Raw genomic sequence first — 21,561 nt, 5'->3', positions numbered from 1 at the left:
AGAAAAAGGGAATCTTGATGGGGGGGAAAAAAAAAAAAAAAAAGTGTAAGGAAAAATGAATAAGAAATATAAATGAATTATGTAAAAACCTCTTTGAGGCAAAGGAGGCCACAGCGGAACAGAGAGGCCACAGAGCATGAAGGTAGGCAGAGATGTTCTTAATATGATAGTAGAGAGGACTGTGATTACATACGGTCCCTATGAGGTTATATGAGGGGTGACATGAGGATGACATAGCATATCTTGCATGGGAAGAGTGAAGTCTGAGTGGGACAAAACCAAAAAGGAGCAGTAGCTGCAGTGCTCATTTTGTCTGTAGAGTAATAATGGGAATTATTTTTACTGAGAGAAGGAAAGATGGCATACTGAAATTCACTGTCTGAAAGACTTCAAGTGTAGGGCCTAAGGTCAATCTGTTGTTTCTACCCTCCTCTCAGTATATCCAGCACAGGTGCTTTGAGTTCCCAAGGCCAGTTTGACGGGACAACTAGCAGGCCAGGCAGCTAATTTAAGTAGATCTTTAAATGCCTTTGTGGAAGGTGAATCAGTGAGAAAGATGGTACGTATGTTTGTTTGGTTTAAAATAAATTGCTGGTAATAGCAAAGGAGTTCTAAGTTACAGAAAAAGTACCATAAGGTGGGTCTGAGAAATCAGTAGAATTACTGACGATACTAAAGAATAGGTTGGATCACAAAGAATAAACATTTTGGAAAAAAAAAAAAATACTGGGGTGTTAATAAAAACATTTAAAAAGTTAGGATGATAGAGGAAAAAACTCTTTATCTGTGTAAGTGGAGGGTGAGTTTTTTTTTTTCCTGTTATTTTACTTTTCAACTTCTACGTATCTGTGTGTGTGTACATATTTGTGTCTTTCTAGTTTATAAGCATATTATGAGACAGAACTTGTGTGTCAATCTGCTTCCTTTCATACTAATATTTTGAGGTGTATGTATCTAAAATGTCACAAGTATGTGGCCATGCAATTGTTCCCTAATATTAATGGCAAAGAACAGAAGTGTTTATAGCTTTGAATGTGTTTTGTGGATAGATTAATGGTTCCAAATAACTTGGAGTTCTACAGGAATAATGGGTACTTCTATAGCTTTTCAGGGTGGTTATTTTTTAAAATATTTTTATTATATATATTTTTTTCTCTTTCAGGCTCTCCTAGGCCTCTTGAAAGGTGAAGCTTTAGCTAAAGTAGAGTTTAGAAGTTTAGCTAAAGTAGTGTTTAGAAAATAAAGAGAAAGGCAGCAAACAGAACTTTCCAGAAAATTTCTTTCCTTTAGGAAAGAGCCGATGCACAACTCTTCCTTACGCTCATCTTTTATGATGGGTGCTTGCTAACAGGGTCTTTATTCCTGGGAGGTCTAATTGGAAAATGGAACTATGTTGTCTTTTGGTTGTGTATACACATGTACGAGAAGAATTTTTGGATAAATAAATGCTTTTTTGAATCACTGCAGATAAATGAGGTATGCAGATGCACATTTGGGATCTGCAAAAATTTGAGAGTTGGAATTGAAGCATTAGGAACTTAAAAAGTGATACATATGAGTGTAAAATAGTAGAATAGTCAAAATAGTTCTCTTGCAATGTTTTGGTAATATAGATTTTTCTGAGCTAATAATAATACAGCTTAACAATGCAGTAATACATAAATATACTGAACAGTATAAATGGAGGAAAATTATTCCTCTATTCCTACACTTACTAGAATTGGAATGTTTGTGGGTTTTGTTCTGTTTTGTTTTTGTTACCTGCTTTCTTAAATAAAATTGCCTGTTGTTCTGCTTAAATTGAAGGTTTTGGAGACTTATTGTGCTGGAGACCACCACCAAAGAAGACAGGAAATCTATTGAATCACTTAGAGGATTAGTTCTGCTTTGCTTCCATAAGGAATTAGACTTTTGACCTTGGCTGAATTTGGTAGCATTTGATATATCTTTAAGACATTTGTATAAAATTTTGTATAATTTCCTTTAATCCAACATATAACATTAATATTGTTCACATCTTTCATCTTTGCAGTGTGTTACTGGACTTATGATGAAATTTCAAGTAAAGGACGGGAATACCATACTTCTTGCAGTACTGCCTGGATTCAAGGTAAGTCTGTTTCTGTCCTTGCTTGGAAGGGCATCATTGGCTGTATCTAATGAACTGTAAACTACATTTTCATATTACTGACTTAAACAGAGAGCTTAAGCCTGGCCTTTGAATGATGAACACAAAGCTTGCAAACTCAGGTGCTTAGATTGATGTAATAACTGTAACACTCAATTTTTTGTGGTGCAGAGAGAGTGTCTGTGGAAAGATGAATGTTCTAAATTGTCTGGAAGAGGAGTATGTTTAGAATCAAACAAGTGAATTAATGACATATTGACTCTGTGATTTTTTTTCCACTTTTTAATATGTACAGACTTACTAACTTTCAGTATTCAACTCAAAATTGTGATATTATTTACAGCTGGAGGGATGTCAATATTCCCCAAGGAGTTCTGAAAGTATGCTTTGCACTGTGTTGATGACACTTAACATGGATTTAAAAGAAATATATTCTTTCTAATCTCCTCAGGAGGGTCTACATATCTTTCTCCTTTCTCGAGTAAGACTTTTTGCATGTTAGTCTGATTAAAATAGGAAGATTAATTAAGGTAAAGTGGTGACTTTCAAAGCTATTTCAATTAAACAAAGATCACAACTTATTTCTAATACTTTGATTGTTATTGGTTATCAATTTTTTTTTTTTTTTTTTTAATGATAATGAAATGTTAGTAGCAATCTTCCCTTGACGCTGAAGATGGTTTATAAAATCCCTTGAGTATTTAAAGCTAGAGAGCACTCCCAGCACATAGTGGTGCCATGGAAACCAATATTTACTCTGATACAGAGAGAGTAACCTGACATCTGGATTTGTCAGTATCTTCTCATTTTACATAAGGAAACATGCACTCATCATAGCATAACACTACGGTTTAAAAAAAAAAAAAAAAGGGAGGGGGGAATTTTACATCATTAAATAGAAGCAGTGAAGAGCTGTTGCTAAATTTGCATGTACATGACATTTAGTAGTACAGTATTTAGTACAGTTGTACTAGTGTTATTGCTAGAAGAATCCTTATAGTCACTATCTGAAGAGTGTGTGCTTCTTCAGAGATTGACAATTGAATCCTCTTCTGTGTTTCTATCTTCTAAAAACACTGTGGAACTGTGTCTAGTTCTTGGTGAGATGACTGGGAGATGTGGTGGTTTCACGACCATGCACACGCATGAGGAGAGATATGCTAACACATTAAGACTGCTTCGTTTGAATGGTTGACCTTTATAACCAATTACTGTTCTGAGTAATGTTCTGTTCTATGAATATGGGAAGCACAGCTAAAGATGAGGCTTAAGTAGTTGTAATTTCATGGAGGAAAGAAGAACTTAAGTCCATCCCTTGAGAGAGCCTTCATATGGATTATTGTTTTTGTTGGGTTTTGCATATGGCTGTAGCTGGTGTAAATAGTACTCAGAAAAGGCATAGGTACACTTCAAATACTTAAAAGAACAGGAATAAAATTTCCTTTTGCATTGCACGTGATGATAGCAAAACTCAAATTTTTGGGCCTCTTTTTTCATTAAGTTAGGAAAGTTACTCTGACAGAACAGGTCAAGTATCTATTTTTACATTGCTGCCTAGTTTATTGTAGATTTGCCACAATAAATTGGGCGTGCAGGTGGTAATAAATATTAAAAAAAATAGCTGTAGCTACGTTATTTTTTTAGACAGAACATAAGAAAACTATAACTCTTTTATATTTGTATGTTTCTTTTTCATTAATAATGTGTATCTGATTAGTTTAAGACAGTGACTGAAGGACAAAATAGGTCAATGGTTGATGATAGTTATTTATTTGATAATAGAGAAATATGATCTACTTGAATGAATATCCAAACAATTTGGCATAACGCAAAAGAGAAGGTAGTTAATTGTTCTTTGTATGTCCAATGTAGGTTGCAGACAATGAAGACAGATTGTAGGCTGAATGGCTCTCAGCCCCAGGTGCAGGTTAGGTAAAATGAGAAGTCGTTTGTGTGGTTAGGTTTTTGTTGATTTACTTTTTTATTTTATTTAGATGTGCATAGCATTACATGGAGAAAGGCTTAAAACCTTACTTTAAATGCTGATGTCTTCATTATGGAATATTCTAGCAATTAGACCACTTCTTATCAGATTAAGGAGCAACACCCTGGTAGCTGCTTTCTTATAGTTAGTGATGTCCTAGCTCTTCTTATTTAAAACTTAAGGTAACAAAAAAGCAATTTGGAATTGAAGACATAGTGACACTGACCAGTACCATAAAGCATAGTCTCTCATTTGTCTGCCTGTATAAGGAAAAAGTTCTGGTATGAACACTGAATTTTAATGTTTTAGAAAACTTTAAGCAAGGTAGATTCACTTCATCTAATAATACAACAACAAATGTTGTAAATTACAAAATATCTACTGAATTCATCTTTTGAGGTTATGATTTATGTGGAGGGCCTCCTGAAATCAGACACTAAATCAATGAGTTTCACTCAAATGATGGTCTTTTTTGTTAAAAACTTATGGCAGGTTTCTCAGATGATTGACATTTCAGAGATTCATGGCTTTGGGTGTTAGAAGAACTTCAGGCATGAAATGAAATTTCATTTTTTGATTTTTGTTGTTACTCTTTTTGAAATAAGTGCATGTTTTTAAATTTCAGAGCTTTCATGTTTCTGAAGTCTGTGTATGACATGGAAAAAAATCGAATCTGTAATCAAATCTTTTTTACACTATTAGCAGTGTAAAAATTAAGTGGCTTGATTTCGATGTACATAAAATATCTACAGGTTTACTGTAGATCCATGTTCCATGTATCCATGTTCAAAATTGACTAAAGATAAGTAGTGGCTTTTTTTTTTTTTTTTTTTTTTAATTGGCATAATAGGAAAGTAGGGATGCAATAGCAATGTTCCTGTGGGTCATCACTCTCACAGTGCATGTCTTTATCAAAGTTTCTTGTATTTAAAAGAGAGTGAAAAAAGGGAAGGTAAGAGGCAGGAACTGCTAGATAAATCATGACACCTCAAGTTTAAGATAGTCAGACTGAATTGCTTCTTTTATTTTAGCAGTTCACAAATTCTTTAAAACAGACCCTAGCTTTCTCTAAAACAATTCTTCATAACTAAAAAGATAATTATAAATCTTCTGTAAATGTCCTCCCAGCTTTGATAATTTTAAGCTTCTCAGCAAGAATTTGAATATATTACCTAAATGACAATAAGAGTTGCAATAAATTAAAATTATATTTGCTGTCTGACTTCATGATATTAGAGGTAAAAGATAAGTAACATGGAACTTCATACAGATGTATCAGTTTGAACATCCATGGGCTTTCTTTCAGTTTCTTATGCATTGTATGAAGTGCAGCAGCTTTCAAGTACTCTGTTCCTTGAACTCATTAACTCCTCCATCTGATTAATTACATATTTATCAAAATGACTACCCACCTGCTGTCTTTTGACATTGCTAAACGCATAGGTAGAGTTGTCTTTTTTAATATCTTTCTGTAAATCCTCTGAAACATAGGGAGGAAAAAAAAAATCACAAGATCTTAAATTTAGTGAGTCAATGACAGCTGTTCTTGCTAAAATAGTCTTTTTGCAGCTCCCATGTGTGCAGTCTGGGATTAGGTGCAGGTCTCAAGGCTTCAGGGTTATTGAGATAGAGCTCTAAGGAATAGAGGGCATAACAAAGCAAGTGTCAGGAAGACAGCTCAACAAAATGGTTAATGAAAACCTTTTTCACATAAGGCTAATAAGTGAAACACCTTGAATGTGATAGCACTAAGCAAAATGCCTTGGTGTAGAGTCTGTTGGCTTTGTTTTCCTCAGTCTGCTCAGTCACAAACTACACCATTTTCCAGAAGTGTGTTTGATTGTAGGGATTCACCTGCTGTGCAGCCCTCACTTGCTTTGCAAATGAATGGAAGAACCGATTTCAATGTTTCCTATAAAACATATGATGCTATGCCATGCCAAGTCACCATTTTTTCTGGAAGTATTTTATGTTAGAGAGATATTTTTTGAGTAAATTAGATATATGTGAATTTCTCAGTGGTGTAACAAGCAATCTGTTCTGAGAAACAGAAAGAGAAAACAGCAAATATTTTCATGTGAGGGTATGTTAGCTATTTTCTGTGTTTCTTGGTCTGTCTCTACTTGTCTGACTTGCTAATGTTGAATATAGAGGTTTTGCCCAAAATCAGGTCGAGAGTGCAAATTTGGTCAATGAGTTCCCAGCAATACACATCATTGCTTTTAGGAGAACAGCATAAAATCATTGTTTCCAAGCATCAGCATGAATTTGTCCTTTACCTGTTTTGTCTACCAATCTATTTTTTTGTCCCCAAGTTATACTTCACTAGCTTTCAGGGGGGAGGGGGGAGGGCGGTTCAAGGTTGTGTGTGAGTGACATTAATGCAGATCACTCACATGTATTTAGGACTGGGAATGCTTATGCCCTAATTTGATTTGAGAACACTTGAGAAACATTTTGAAGCTTATCTGACCATTTGCAATAAACTGCATTGTGTGAATTTCTAAGCAGTGGTCATTCTTAACACTGAAAAATTTAAATAATATTATCATTGAATAAGAATATATTAGAAAATCATGGACACTTAAAATGTGGCTGAATCTGGTGCATGAACTGTTTGCTAAGCTTCAATCACCATTTCATTTCTCTTTGACCCTTATTAATTCTTAATGTCAGCATTTTTCCTAGCATACTGGTTTTGCCTTTAGAATAAATCAGGGAAAGTCCTCAATCAAGACAAAAGGAAGGTATCTGTGGCTACAAAGGTTTCTTGGCATGTTCCCCATGTAATTAGAACTGTTACTATCTTTCTTTTTAGTGACATAACTCTGTGGCAACCATTTAAGTCAATTGATTAGTTGTTGGCCAAAGGGAATAACATTCTGGCCAACAAAGCTGCCTATGTGCTGCCTATGTGTGTGTGCTTATAGATGCCTTTTTGCTGGTTTTTGATGAACAAAGGGAGAAACAAAGAAGGAAGTGTGAATGATGGTCCATGTTCTGTCAAAAACGGTTGATCAGGGTTCTGATTTTGTTACTTCAGAGGCAGCAAGATAGAGGAAGGATAAATACAGTGTATAGTGTTCTATTCTGTCATAGGAAAAAAAAGTTCTGCCTAGCTACTTAGTTCTTTCAGACCACAGCTCTGCAAAATACTGAAATACTGAGCATTCTGAGTCACAATATACTACTAATATATTAATAGTGTGACACTACTGGAATAGGTCTGGAGTAAGTGGGCTAAAATGCTTGTATCAACAGTGGGAGAGACAAACATAAATTACAGGGGAAGAAGTGGGGTGGGTTTTGGATGTTTAAGGATGCTTTTTTAAATTGTAAGTTGCACAATTTTCAGTCAAATAAGATAATCCATCTTCAGATATTTAGTTACAGGAAAAAAAAACTTTAAAAATAATTTAATTTGATTTTTGCAGCAGGTACTTTAACAAAAAATAAACCCCTCGAAATGACCTCCCTTGTTTTGGAAACTGGACAAATTCTTTTGGCAACAGAGTACATTAGAATAATAGTACTCGTTCATGTAATTCAGCCCAAAGTAGCACGTTAGTGAGAAGCAATGGCAGCACTGAGTTCTGGGTGTCAGCAAACTGGTAATTCAGCATGATCTGGAAACACAAGAGGAAGGGGAAAAAAAAAAAAAAAAAAAAGCAAAAATAACAACCAAAAAAACACACCTTTATTTCTCAGCTGAAGAGGATTCTATTTTAAATTGAAAACATGTTTTTTCTTTCTGGACTTGGTCACTAAAGCTTTTTTAGGTAATTTCCCATGCTTGATTTAGCTGAGGACATAACTAGTTTGAGAAGTTGTCTTTTGCAATACTAATAACTGAAAATGACTTGCTTAGGCTCTCCAGATATATTGGAAGTATTCGGTAATCTGTGCAGGTTTGAAAGTTGACAGAGGACAATTTCTGTTCATGTGAGATTTATAGCATAGGACTATACATACTGTAATATCATTGTCGAGGGGAAGAAAAATGGTCCTATATTACTGATGTAGACATCTTGTGTTACATATCCTAGTATTGTACAGGTAATCTATTTTTGAAGAACAGTAAACTTATTTTGAATTTTCCTTTTGGATGAGAGTTGCAATATAGCCACTTCTACAAAGACACCATTCTTTAGCTGTGAGGTTTTGTTAGTCTAGGCAAAATAAATAAATAAATAAAAATCAAGATGGCTTTGAAATTTTTCTCTTTCAAGTATCATGCTCTGTGAAAAATGTCACTAAGACTTCAAGATGGAAGAGAGAAGGTAACAACTTCTTATAGGTAAGTAATATAATAAATAATCTTCATTAGTGAATCCATTCAAAATTCAAATTCCATGGCACAACTCAGTGAATCAAATGCTTTTGACTTGCAGGGAGTCAATTTTCAGACCTTCAGGCTGTCACCCCTAAAATCAGCCTTTTTACTTAACTTAATTCTTGCAAGTAGGTACAGAAATCAAGTCATCAAACAATTCTAAAAGTAGCGACTGTTGCAATGAAAAAGCTTTTTTACAAGGAATAGATACAGTTTGTTTTTAGGATAAGACTCTTTAAGAAAATATAGCTGGGTATGGGATATTGTGTCTACCCACACATGCAGCATAAGGACAGTAAGTATGTCCAATTTCTTACCTCTGCTACTTTTCCACAGATAATATCTTTCTGGATCAAAAGACTGACCTTACTCCTGAGCTTTTTTGAGCTTCCCTTCCCTCCCCCCCCACACCCCCCCCACATCCCCCCCCCATTTAATGGTTTCTTATAATTGGTTCAAATTAGGGAATTTTAAATTGACAGTCTCACCTCTTCTCCCCATTTCTTTCCCTTCTTGTTTCAGAGTTGTCTGAGATTTGTCTAGAGAAATTTTATTACGGAATCTATAACAACAACCACTACATGAAACTCAGTTATGCTTATTGCAATGAAGCAGTCCCTTTAAATATTTGTTCATACATGATGTCTGTCATATTTCATTTTTTAAAACCTCCATGATTTTTGCATCTGCTACAGGATAAGGCCAGGTATTTTATAAGTCATAAGGACCAACTCTGCAAGTGTAGAGAATCTTGTGACTTAGATTTTGTCTTACAAGAGTCTACAATGCAGTCTCTGAAGTTTCATACGTCTTGGGTATTGTGATATGTATTTCTTGAGAGCTCCCTGCTGATTAGCAGGTTTCATACTCCAAAAATGTTTCAAACAAATACTATTTACATTCCCATTTGATTTGAATATATCAGGTTGGTCTTGAAGGGAACTAGAAATGTGGAAAGGGAAAGCATCTCTGATTACAGTGATTGTGTGATGATCAGCCTTCTTTGGTAATGAAGTCAATAGGTGCAGTGGAACTTAAACGTCAGGTATTTCTAAATGAGCTCATTTGTGTATTAGGCTCAGTAGATTAGGCTATTAAGCAACTTCTCTTGGTCTAATCTAATCTACTTTTTGATTAGAGGTAGCATTGATACTGCAGTTTGGCAGAGCGGACAAGGTAGAGAACCAAGTTTCTTTTAAAACAAATAGGTCAATGTCATAAATAGAGCATTAAACAAGGAGAATTCCTTGGCATAACTTGCCTAGTTTATTCACCTTTGTACAAATTGATGGCTATAGAATATTCTTCTAGAAGCTTTCCAGTTGCAGGTTACTTAAAAATATATAGATATATAAAAAGAGGAAAAAAGTGTACGCAATAACTTAGTCTGGCACCTGAAACTCTCTCATGAACTGCAGTTTGTGTAAAGTTGTAGGTCACTATTTTAAAATAATTATGTAACTTAACTTTATCATTGAGTTAATCTCAAATGGCAGACAACTTCTGTCCTTTGGTACGACTGCTCAGATTAAATACACTTGCACAAAGCAGTAAAGTGCAGTATTGATTCACAGTGGATCTAACTAGCTGGATCTTAGCAGCATAGTCATTATTAACAGTGGAAGAACAAATCTTTGAAACCTGGCAAATGCAGTATTACTTATCAGATATCTCATTCGTTTAAATTCTTGTTAACTGTGACCAATGAATCTAAAAAGAAAAATGAAATCTGAACGATGAAGGATTTTTAGTTCCATTGAAATAATAAATTAAATGACTTCTTAAGTGTTTACCTTGCACACTTAACAAGCAAAAATGATGAATAATTCACAGAGGGTGGTGACAACTTTTAGTGTTCTATAAATGACTATAAAACATTGTCTGCAGTAAAGCCTGCCTATTGTGTGAAGGTCATCTTAGATGTATTTAAATGCTCTTGATGTTTTTATGGAAAACACTTATATTAGCAAAATATAGTTGTTAAATTATTGATCTTACAGGTTGGAAAATATTAATAAATGTCAATATGAATTGCAATGTGATTCCCAATATGGAATTTTAAAGGGAAAGTGCAAATATTTTTTTTATTAAAGCTGAAGACAGCCTTCTCACCTGTTCAATACTTAGCAGAGACAAATTCATTTCCTCCAAACACATGACATTTACAGTAGAATTCAGAGTTCACTACAACCATGTTAGCTTTGAGCATTTTTGCATTGAAAGACTAGACTTCTGAAAAGTTAATTTAAATTAACTTATGAAGTGGCTAAACGTGAACTCTAGAACCCTAGGACTTCAAGACATTTGTAATATGCCAGGTGGGAGAGTACTGCCTAGAGCACTGTATGAGAAACGTATGTTGTTGCTGTAACATGAATTCTAAGTAATGCTGCTACAGAAATTCTAAAAAATATATACTGATACAGTAGCCTAGTGGCTTTGAATGAACCAGATCATATAGTAAAGTGCATTTTTTTTTGTAAATACTTACCTGTAATTATTGCATGTAAGTTGTTTAGATTGAGCTTGTGAAGCAGTGTAAAAAGCATTACTGAATATGCAAATATGCAAATGTCAGCCTCAAAGCTGACCAAGGTTCCATCATGCTTGATCATTGGAAATTTTCTGGAAAGTTTTGGGGCAAAGCTGTAACTTCTGAAGACTGCTATGTTTTATAAAAGAAAGGATTTGGAAAGTAATGGTCAGAATTTCCAGAATGGTGGGCACACGGCCTTATAAAAAAGGGTAGGCGGGTGGTGGGAGAGGACAAAAAAAAAAAAAGGTATGCAGGCAAGTGGATTTGATATATCATTCAGTATTTCACATAAAATGAAAGTACAGAAAAGCTTTAGGAAAGGGGTCCAGAAATGTGGGTAACAACCAGGAAAGTACTTTCACCTAAACTCTGAAGAGTACTTTGTAAAACTAAAGACATGGAATTTTGTTTTTCTAGACAGTTCATCACGTTTTGTGCCTTGCAAAGTCTTAGATGCCTCTGTGCTTGATCATGTTGCTGATCAGAAACATGAAACCAGATTTCCTCACAATATTAATAATGCCATGGGCTGGCTTTCAACAATATTGGGATTCAATAATCTGGTTTTCCTTTTAAGATAAGGATCAGGGCTCTGTTTCTTATTCTGAGAACAGGTTTGCAACAGATCAGAGGCAGGAGTCATATATTTTGGCTGTATTAAACAAATGAGATATTGAAGCATTTGAATATGGTAGTAATTTAAATACCAGTAACTGAAAAATGTCTGCTCTGAAGGGCTCACTTGAACAACATATGATCAAATACTTGTATCTGCTTGATTAGCAGCGGAGAAATTCTGTGCTTATAGCCCATTAAAATACATATGGTGTATTTCTTACACTCAGACACTTGCTTTTCTCGTTGAGTGTGTTATGGATTATGCTGCTGTGATCATTTATCAACTCTCAATAAAAGGGATTCATCTACATCATAGTATGAAGTGAGGGAACAGTTAGAATGGTGAGGTTCTTCCAAGAAAATAGGAAGAGTAAACAATTTTGTTTTCTTATCCTTGAAAAAGAAAACAAAAAGTTATGTTCTGAGCAATTTGCCACTGAAAAACAGTGCTTGTGCACAACCTTCAATAAAAGGCACGATGCTCTTTTTGACAGAGGTAGACTGTGTTGCTCTTAGCCTAAGTCCCCTTTATTACTGATTTCATGGCAAACCTCATCAGAGACTTCTTTTCACAATGTCCCTTAATTGTGGAAGCATTAATTTGAATATAGTGATTATTTAGTTAAAATTAAAAATCACACAGAGCCAAGAAAATTAAAGTAAAATGCTCCTAATACTTAGTTTTCTTATACTGGTTTGCAGAGATCTTTATAAATAACTCATTCATTGGAGAGTACTTTGACATTAATAAAGGGTAGAACTCCTGAAGAAAGGGGAACAGTGGCATAGTGTAACATGAATTACATAGTTATTCTGAATATTGATTTAAAAACAAAATAAAACACTAAGCATCTACAGACTGAAACAATAAATGCTGGATAAGAAAACAGTGCGAGTCCTATTTAGATGTATTTGGGGCATAAACACCTTTTGCTTCTTATTTAAATACCTATTCTGCATATGCATGAAAAAAATCTGAACTCTGGCTTCAGAAATATACAAGTCATGAACCCTACTCATGAATATTGAGTCTTGCTTCATAGATGGAAGGAGGTGAGGAAGACAAAGTTAAGCTTAGTCTGTCTTAAATTTTTATCTGTAGTTCCAGTAAGTACTGCAAACTCTTATGTAACTTATACAAATGTGGTATTTTGGATATCCTACCCATAACTGGGAAACTACTTGGAAAAATTTCTTGTTGATATTTAACTTGAGCAAGATCTTTCTGTGGATAAGAATGATAGTCTACAAGAACTCCCAGTGACTGGGAAATGTCAGACAACATACAAGTATTTCCAGTGTCTCAAATGTGCACCTATCAGTGGCAAGTGAGAAACTCTTCCTAGTAACCCACTTCCTGTAATTTTTGGCATGTCACTTTTGGAGTGTCATTTCAAATTTGTTGTAGGTCCTTGTCAAAGTCAGGCCATTGTGAGTTTACTCCTATCACCATAACCTGGAGCATGCTACCTGGTTGCTTGTGTTTTTCTTTGATTTACTAACAATTATTCCATGCTAAAACATGGCATTATGGGAGATGTATTACCTTGCTGCTATTTTACTGAAATGAGTACTATAGTAGCTACTTTTTATTTTTATCTTGTTTATTAAATAGTGAAAGAAAAACAAAAAAAAGGAAATAGCTTGTTTTCTGAGATCCCTCAAAATTATGTTAGACATGAGTACTCATATTTATCAATGTTCTGATTTCCTACTGTATTTTAAATCTAATTATAGTATTTTGTTTTGAATTGACGTGCTCTTATACCAGAAAACCTTTGCTCTTTCCCATAAATGCTGTGCATTTTAGTTATGTTGTAGCTTTCTTTTTTATATAGAACACTATTCCACCACTCCTGTTTCAACTTTTTACTTTTACAAGCATTAAAGATGTGCACACCACACCTAGTTACAATTGAAATTTCTTTTTAAGTATAAAGCACAATCAGTCTGCAACATTTAAAAAGTGAGCATAGAACAGGAAATAAAGACTGTCAGCAAATGTATTATGTCATATGAATGAGCTGCAGCTGTTTGTTTTTCAGTCTTTATGGATGGATATTTTGTCCTATCAAAACTTGCTTATATTTAATTTACATTAATAATAGGATTTATTAAATTTCAGTAAACTCTTAGAATATAAACTGTTGAATGCATTCAAGATCAATTCCTGTCTAAGCATAATTGGATTTCTCAAGTTGAATGTACCTTCTTTGAAGTCCAAACTTCCTAATCTTAGGTTCTACCTAAAGATTTGTAGCAAAGAAACTGATGGGATTTTTATGTTTTAGGACACACAGATCAGTTTTTTTTCACCGTTACGCTAAGTTGGTGTTACCAAAATAAATTTATAATTTGGATGATGTATTAGTTCCTTCTGACTAATCTGCTTCTTCCTACATGATTGAAAATGGTTGTTGGCAATTTTTCCTGTTCTAGTCAATATTTTTACCAATCACTGACTGCAGCAACACAGAAGTTTTGCTCATGTTGTTCTAATGCAGGAGAAGCTTTATAAGAAGCTACTTTACAGGATTTTTGTTAGAGGATGTTAAACTATAAAGTGTAAGAGTTCTGATTTAGTCCTAATTACCATGTACTGCTATTGGGACATACATGTATCTTTTCTCTTACCTTACCCTCTGGCTTTGTTTTGTGTATCTACCTGCCCAAGTAGGATGGTACACTGAATAATCTAAGTTCTTATTGGAGACTCTTTATCTATTTGGTCAGAAATTGTGTGTAGCTTTTTTGTTTGTTTGTTTTTAAATAGATTATATGATTCTAAATGGGACAGCACAGGAATCTGCAAAAATGCAAGCGAAGTATTTTCATTTTGCTCTGTAGTCATTTATTTGATGGAAAGAAGATTAAATGATTCCACAATATCTTCATTCTTAAGTAGCTTCACAATTCAGAGAGCATGATAACATCTGTGTTTCATTTGGGAGTTATGTCCAATGATAGTTTTCCTCCTGTTTCATATATGTTTTCATTGACACTGTGCAGCATAGATTTCTGCAGAATGTTTGTATGCCTTTTTCATCACCAAATCACTGGTGTAAGTAAAGATAGAGTAATGTTTTCTTTGAAGCATTGTTTCTGATTAGAAAATGTTACAATTTGATATCATATGTTGGCAGATGAATGTAAACTCTAGACCATCTGGAGTGCTTTCTTTCTGTTTGTAAGTAGTTTTTCTCCAAGAAAAGAATTTTAAGTTTTCAACAAGTTCAGGCAAACTTATTCTGTCTTGTAAAAAATTTTTACAAATGACAAATGCAATAACCAAAATTGTAACTTTATAATAAATGTTCTTGAGTTCTAAGCATTGTTGTTTTTTCTTCAGTTTGCTGCAGCTTTCAAATTTTCAAATTGTATATGAAAGATGTAATCTAGGGAAGTTATTTAAAAAAATATTTTAAAGCTCAATGGAAAATCTGAGTGTATTGTTTGTACATCAGATTTGTTTCACTATGTGAATAAGTAGAATTAAGTGATTCTCTAAGAATCTTTCAATGAGACTGAGACTGAATTCTTGCAAGTTACTAAGTATCTGTATAAGAATTCCTCATTTTTTCTCCATTCCAACTCTCACTGAAGCCATTTGGTACTTTTCTGATAACATGGGCTTAGGAATAGACCTGAAAATCATTAGTAAACCTGAGAAGCTGGTACTGATTGGGAGTATATTTCTGTATTGTGGACTTCATTCTAAGATGTATCTTAAAGTAATATAAAGAATACATCTGTCTTCCTGATAATTAGTGAATGTTATCTCTGCTTAAAAGTATATAATATGTATATATATATATATATATATACTTTTAAACAAAGTTATATGCAGCTTTTGCAGTAAGAGCAGGAAGCTAAAATAACTTTCTCTTCAGGAAACCTGGAATACAATCAAAAAAAACCAAACAAATAAACAAAAAAAACACCAACCAAACAAATATACCTCCCCCCAAAAATGCTATGGTTTAGATAACAGCTGTAGTTTCATTGAAGGACATGTGTTGCTACAGGGATTTGTACGAATACTGCACAACCTGTGAGCAAGATCCACGTTTAAGTCCACAAATAGAGATGGATGTACCTGGCAATTGCTAAAGCATACTAGAAATGCTGTGCCTCGAATTCTTATTTGAAGGTGTATGTAGAGTTTATGCTCTAGAAATAATAAGCAGCTAAAACTTAGAAGGCTGTCAATTCCTGAGACTATAAGCCCTATGAGGACTGAAGTATAGCACAGAAGGGAGGGAGGGAAAGAAATACTTGTGTTGGTAGGGATTTGGAGAAGTACTCAGTTTGGGGCTTTCTTATAATCCAAATACAAAACTCTTCACAGAATGAGTAATTATTTTTATAACCTTATGCTGGTATCTTGTGGAGATTTTTTTTGCAGTAAGGAGATAATTACTTCTACTACAGTTTTAAATTAATAGTGTGTATTACTAGGCAGTTCTGTTTTTTAGTTTTAGACCTTGATCTAGATTTACAATTCACTTTTCTAACCCTTGAATGTTCCATTCTTCTCTGCAGTCCGACTTTTATTCCTCCAAATAAAGGTACAATAATCATATATGAATTTACATAGCAATAAAATATAAATTTTGTTTATGAATTATATGATCTGTACTATATATGTATTTTTTCTTTCTCCTTAAATGTCCTGTGTTGTCTACCTCAATCTCTTTCTAGGGTAATAGAAGAAAGCGATGTTTGAGGATGCTTTGTTCTTATTTGGACTGTTAATAATGATCACAAATTCAGATTATCCATGCTATCAGCCTACACAGTGGGTTGCTCATGAATAAGGAGAAAGTCTGCAATTTATCTGTTTGCATATTTCTTTCTTCTGTATCTTGGGATCCTTTTCATCCATGTGTGACACCACATCCCTCTTCGTAAAATCTGATTTATTTCCATAGTTGCTAGTTGCTTTGTGTGTTGTGTTATAGCCATGTCTCCAACAGCATGCAGGATTCAGTTTTTCACCACGCTTTTTGAGCATTTTTTTTCTTAGTATTCTGTGTAGAGAGTGTATTTGCATGTTGTCAGAAATAACCTGTAGACTGTGGTGAATTCTCCTTCACAGCTGGTAGAATGATAATTTTGGGGAAATTATAATCAGTTTTCTCAATATTTTGACAGGAGAATCAGTGATGTATTAAACCAAATAAGCATGCTAAGAAGTAATAGGTCTAAAAACGAGGGGGGGGGGGGGGGGGGGAGAGGGGAGCAGCATTACTTTGTACTAATTTATATTCCAAAATAAAACTTGGATATTACCCAAGCATTTAAAATTATTTTTATTCCTTTACATATCTCTATACTGGCTGATACAATAACATGACATTCGTGGTCAGCCTCTTCTTTAGCATCTGGATAACTTACTTTTGTTTACAGACCTTGCCCCCTCTTTAGTTCACACATAAATGTGAAAACAAGTCTTAAACAAGATATGTTCCAATGCAGAGCCCTGAGGCAACTTCACCTCTGTTCTTCTTACAAATTCTACCAATTTACTAGATACAGTTGTCAGATTTCATGGACCTTAATTTCTCAGATCCAGTGCTTTCAGTGCAATATTTCCTACCTGATACCAAGGTAGTTTAAAGCAAGCCATTTCAGTACAGTTAGCAATTTCAGCAGATACCAGAAAAAGACAAGTAACATATGCCCAGAATCCTTCTTCTTGAGAGATTAGTAGCAACTATTTCTACCCATAATCTTAATTGGACCTAGTAATATAAATAGCTGCATTGTGTGTCTTTCATGAGATTAAAACACAACTAACACTTTCTAATAAGTTACATCTAAAGGAAATTGAAAGAAAAATTAGTCAATTTCTTCCTACTTCCAGATGACTATAAAAAGGACACTATATTGAAACAACATTGGTTTCGTCAACTTAATTGTTGTTGCTAAGAGTTTTCTTATCACAGTAAATCTTACAGAAATTTATCACTACTTTTATAAGATCCCATCCTTCTGCAGTACCTTGTTGTCTTAAGATTTAGTATCTAATACTTCTTTATGCTCAGGTTTTATTTTTCCTGAAGTGTAATTACAAGCTTGTCATTCAATTCATTTTTTCATTCAAGTCATTCAATTTATTTTTTGTACCTTAATGTAAAGCTTAAGTAAACTCTTTTCAGAAGGCTTCCTCATTAGTTATAAGATTTATCTAGGTGACTTCAATGAGTTTATTTAAAAGGAAACTTTCTTAACTTCATATAGCACAATAAACTAGTCTTAAATGGAAAGGCATTATTAAATTTCCGTATATTAATGATTTGGATGTATTATTAATGGTTTAAATGGAATATGCATGTGCATACTCAGTATAAAATGTGAATACATACTCAGTATAAAATGCACTTTTTGTATATGTTTTAAGTCCTTCATGAGTAGTTGCCTTAATGGAAATGGTATTTCCCTACAAATGCAGGACACTTCTCTACATAGAATTGAGGCAACTTTTCTCTATAGGCTTAATTTAAAATGTGATCCACTTAAATTTTACATTTTTAAAGTAACTCTCTGCACTTTTTTCCCCCCAAACAGCCCCTTGAGTTTGAGAGGCTTTATATGATTTTCCTTTCTTTAGCCTGATCGCATTCTGTACCCAAATTTACTTTAAGTTAAAAGCAGGATTTTTTTAAATCAGTTACATATATATATATATGTGTGTGTGTGTGTGTTTATGTGTGTATATATATGTGTGTGTGTGTTTATGTAAGTGTGTAACAAGGAAATTTGAATGGCTTTTTTTTTTTTTTTATAAGGAGGAAGATTTTGAAACAGTCCTTCTCTTATTATATTGCTGTTTTCTGAAATTTAATTTTAATTGGAATGAAGCTGGTTTTGTTGTATCAGAAGTTTCTTACAGACTTTTTTTTTCTTGATATTAAGTTATTAGAAGATATTACATTGAATCTTTTCAGTTATCTGTTGTATTTTAGGGAGTTCCAAGTCATCAGAATACCCAGTAGCTGCAAGCCTTACACTTACTACTTCTCCTTCACCATTATTAATTGGATAAATCTTTGAGTTTCTGTTGTATTTCTAATTGTATGCAATGTTCTTTAGCACTCTCATTTGAAGGTTTCAACTGCAAAGTGTCATTTAGTGAAAAGCAAAATAAGAAACAGCAGTGAAAAGTTTTAAGAAAATGGACTGGGAACAGACCTTCTTTATAAGATACCTTGAGTGTATTTTAGCCATGTATATCTTAGAAAATACAGTTAAAATCAGATGATACGCAGTCCTTTACAGTTAAGTCAGTATGATCTGATTCTCTCATTTCTGCTGACTCACTAGTACCTTATTTAGAAGAGAACTGATCTTCTGAGTTCATAATTCATCTGTGCTGATCTTGGAGTGTTTGGTTTGAGAACCAAAGGCAGTGGTTTGAGGTAGTACAATTCTGGCACTCTGGGTTCTATTTATGGGGTGTAACTGTAGTACAAAGTGGGGGTAGATTGCTGTGTCAAAAGGAAAAAAAAATGAAGAGGTTATTGTATTAACTTTGCTTTAACTTTTTAAAGTAACCGTTTGTGAGGGTCATCTTCAAATTTCTATGTGGATTTAGAGAATGAAGCTGGCAAAGGGTAATCACTGTAACATTAACTCATCCAAAGATTGTAAGAGGCTCCAAATTTTCCTCAAAGAAGCAGCTAAATGTGCTTTGCTGCAATCTTTGTAAAGAGAATGAACCAACACCTGTGAAAGCATTTGAAAGAAGCCTTTTAGCTACATCAAAACTGTTAACAGTCTCTTGCAATGACTATGACCCTGAAGTCCCCTAATTTGAAGAAATACTTTAAGCACTTTTTCTGTCAACTTAGAAGTACTGATGAGTGTCCACTATTCCTGAAAGTTTTTGGAGAAAAATAAATCATTTGATTGACTTAGAAAACGTGGAAGTAAAATGTTACTTGCCAAATCTGACATGATTTTTTTTTTTTTTTTTTTTTTTTTAACAAGGGTCAATGGATAATTTACATAAGAAGCAAGCTTTTAATGATTTCTCCTTTCCATGTAGTCCTTGCAAAGGGTTAGCTTGATACCTGATTTGTGATTTGCTCTTATACTTCTTCCTCACACTAAAGATGTGAGGGATGATGACTTCATTAGAAAAGTGATGATGATTTCATTAGAAGGGTTTGAATTTACAGTCTTAACTTAATCAGAATAAATCATAGATGCTGATGGTCTTTTCCAGTTTAAATTACTTTTGTAACTAGTGGAGCAAATATTCATCATGATCAATAAAAGAATAAAGCTACAAACACTTGTTAAGTTCTGCAAAGCACATTTAGTTGCAGATTTGAGGAAAAAAAAATGGAGCATCTTAACAGTTACAGCATTACCTGCTGTACTTTTGTAATGCAAATCATTACTTTTACAGAAAGAACCCTTACCAGTGTAAAAACCTGGGGCAGGAAAGAAAACCCAAATCCTTCCTGTGTTAGTGCATGTTAGTTGTTTGCTCTGTAATGAAGACTTAAAATAATACTATATTTTGGTTTTATTGTAAGGATATTTTTTTTCTTACCACTCCTTTCATGCTTCTAAGCCAAGTTGTTGCACGTGCTGTGTGTATAAAATAATATGGTCCACCTAGAATATAGTAATGTTCTGGTTTATTAGAAGAGTTATCTGGTTTTTTATTACTTTAGACTAGAGAATTAGACTTTAGGACTGAATCTTTAGTGGTGAGCTTTCTGAGTAAGTTTACACACACAGTCAAGCCAGTGGGATATACAGCAGCAGAAATTAAACTGGGAGGTAGTTTAGTTCTCTTCCTTTTCAGTGAATGTCACAATAAAATTTCTATATTGACCAATTAAGAACATTGGGATGTGCTGTAATGTTGTTTTACAGTATCTTATGCATATGCATGCACATGTGGATACGAGGGATGAATACTTTCTTATCTCAGCACTTGTATTTAAGACATTTCTCTACATCAAATGGCTGCATGAATATATACCATGAGAACAATGTATGTGTGAAAATAATTCACGTGGCTGTGCTAGTATTTCACTGCAGCTAACAATTATATCTGACTCCATAAAATAAATTATAAAATAAAAAAAAAAAAAAAAAGAAAAAGTGGATCATTATCAATTTTGATCACAACCTTGCTTCTGCTACTGTGGCAGCTCTTTCAGCCATTTAATATGAATGGCTAAGAGCACTGGGCACTAGCAAAATCTGTTCAAATTGTTCATTGTAATTCTGATGTGCCCTTCTAAAGGCTTATTACTGACTGTGCTTGAAGATGATGCCAGGAATTTTAAAACAGATGGTTCTAATTTCGTTTCTCTGAAATGTTTTAGTTATGTTCCTGTTTCTTCCACTTCTTCATGTGACTGGTATGGTATAGAATCTTCTGAATGCAGACTAAGGGCCAAATGTTCTCATGCTGATTTATAGATGGCATGACAGTCCTATTACTAGATGTAGAGCTCTGAGAGCATAGCATAATGCTCGTTTGGATAGAGAAATCTTCATTTCTATTCTTTAATATGTATGAAGTAGAGTTTTATTTCTTACTAGATACTGATGTAGAATACTGAACACTTCAGGAAGCTGTTGATGAGTAGTGTTAAAAGCACAAGGGTATGTTGCAGCTTATCATAAAATTTTGTTCAGGACAAATGTGTGAAATATACATCTATGGTATGTAATTCATTGGAAGGAAAAAAATGTTTTATTGAGAGTATGTGTACCTAAACTTGATTAAAGTTCTGAAGCAGGTAGGGGAAAACTGTGAAAGGAAAAAAAGCATCTCTGGATAGAGGAAGTAATACATACATTTTGACACTTTTTCTAGAAAATTCTACAAAACTACTTTTGCGTAATACACTTCAGATGTGCAATTAATTTCAAAGGATTGAGGAACGCTATTTATTATTTTCAGAATAAGCAAACTAATAGGACTGTGGTGG

At 33.9% G+C, this 21,561-nt stretch overlaps 1 long non-coding RNA gene across 3 annotated transcripts in view; it reads left to right on the top strand.

The window, feature by feature from the left end:
* The first annotated feature begins 480 nt into the window (after nt 1-480).
* The window catches only part of LOC311436287, an 83,664-nt gene continuing 62,583 nt past the window's right edge, over nt 481-21,561 (top strand). Inside the window, exons 1-2 of one of the 3 annotated variants that reach the window (XR_014692721.1) lie at nt 481-559; nt 2,033-2,110. This is a non-coding gene — a long non-coding RNA (uncharacterized lncRNA). The other 2 variants (XR_014692722.1, XR_014692723.1) reach the window with 2 other exon arrangements.

The sequence above is a fragment of the Aythya ferina genome (genome assembly GCF_964211825.1).
Source record: "Aythya ferina genome assembly, chromosome: 4".
NCBI classification, from domain to species: domain Eukaryota; kingdom Metazoa; phylum Chordata; class Aves; order Anseriformes; family Anatidae; genus Aythya; species Aythya ferina.
Note: the sequence above shows the minus strand (reverse complement) of the source record. Positions and strands in the feature narration are given on the sequence as shown.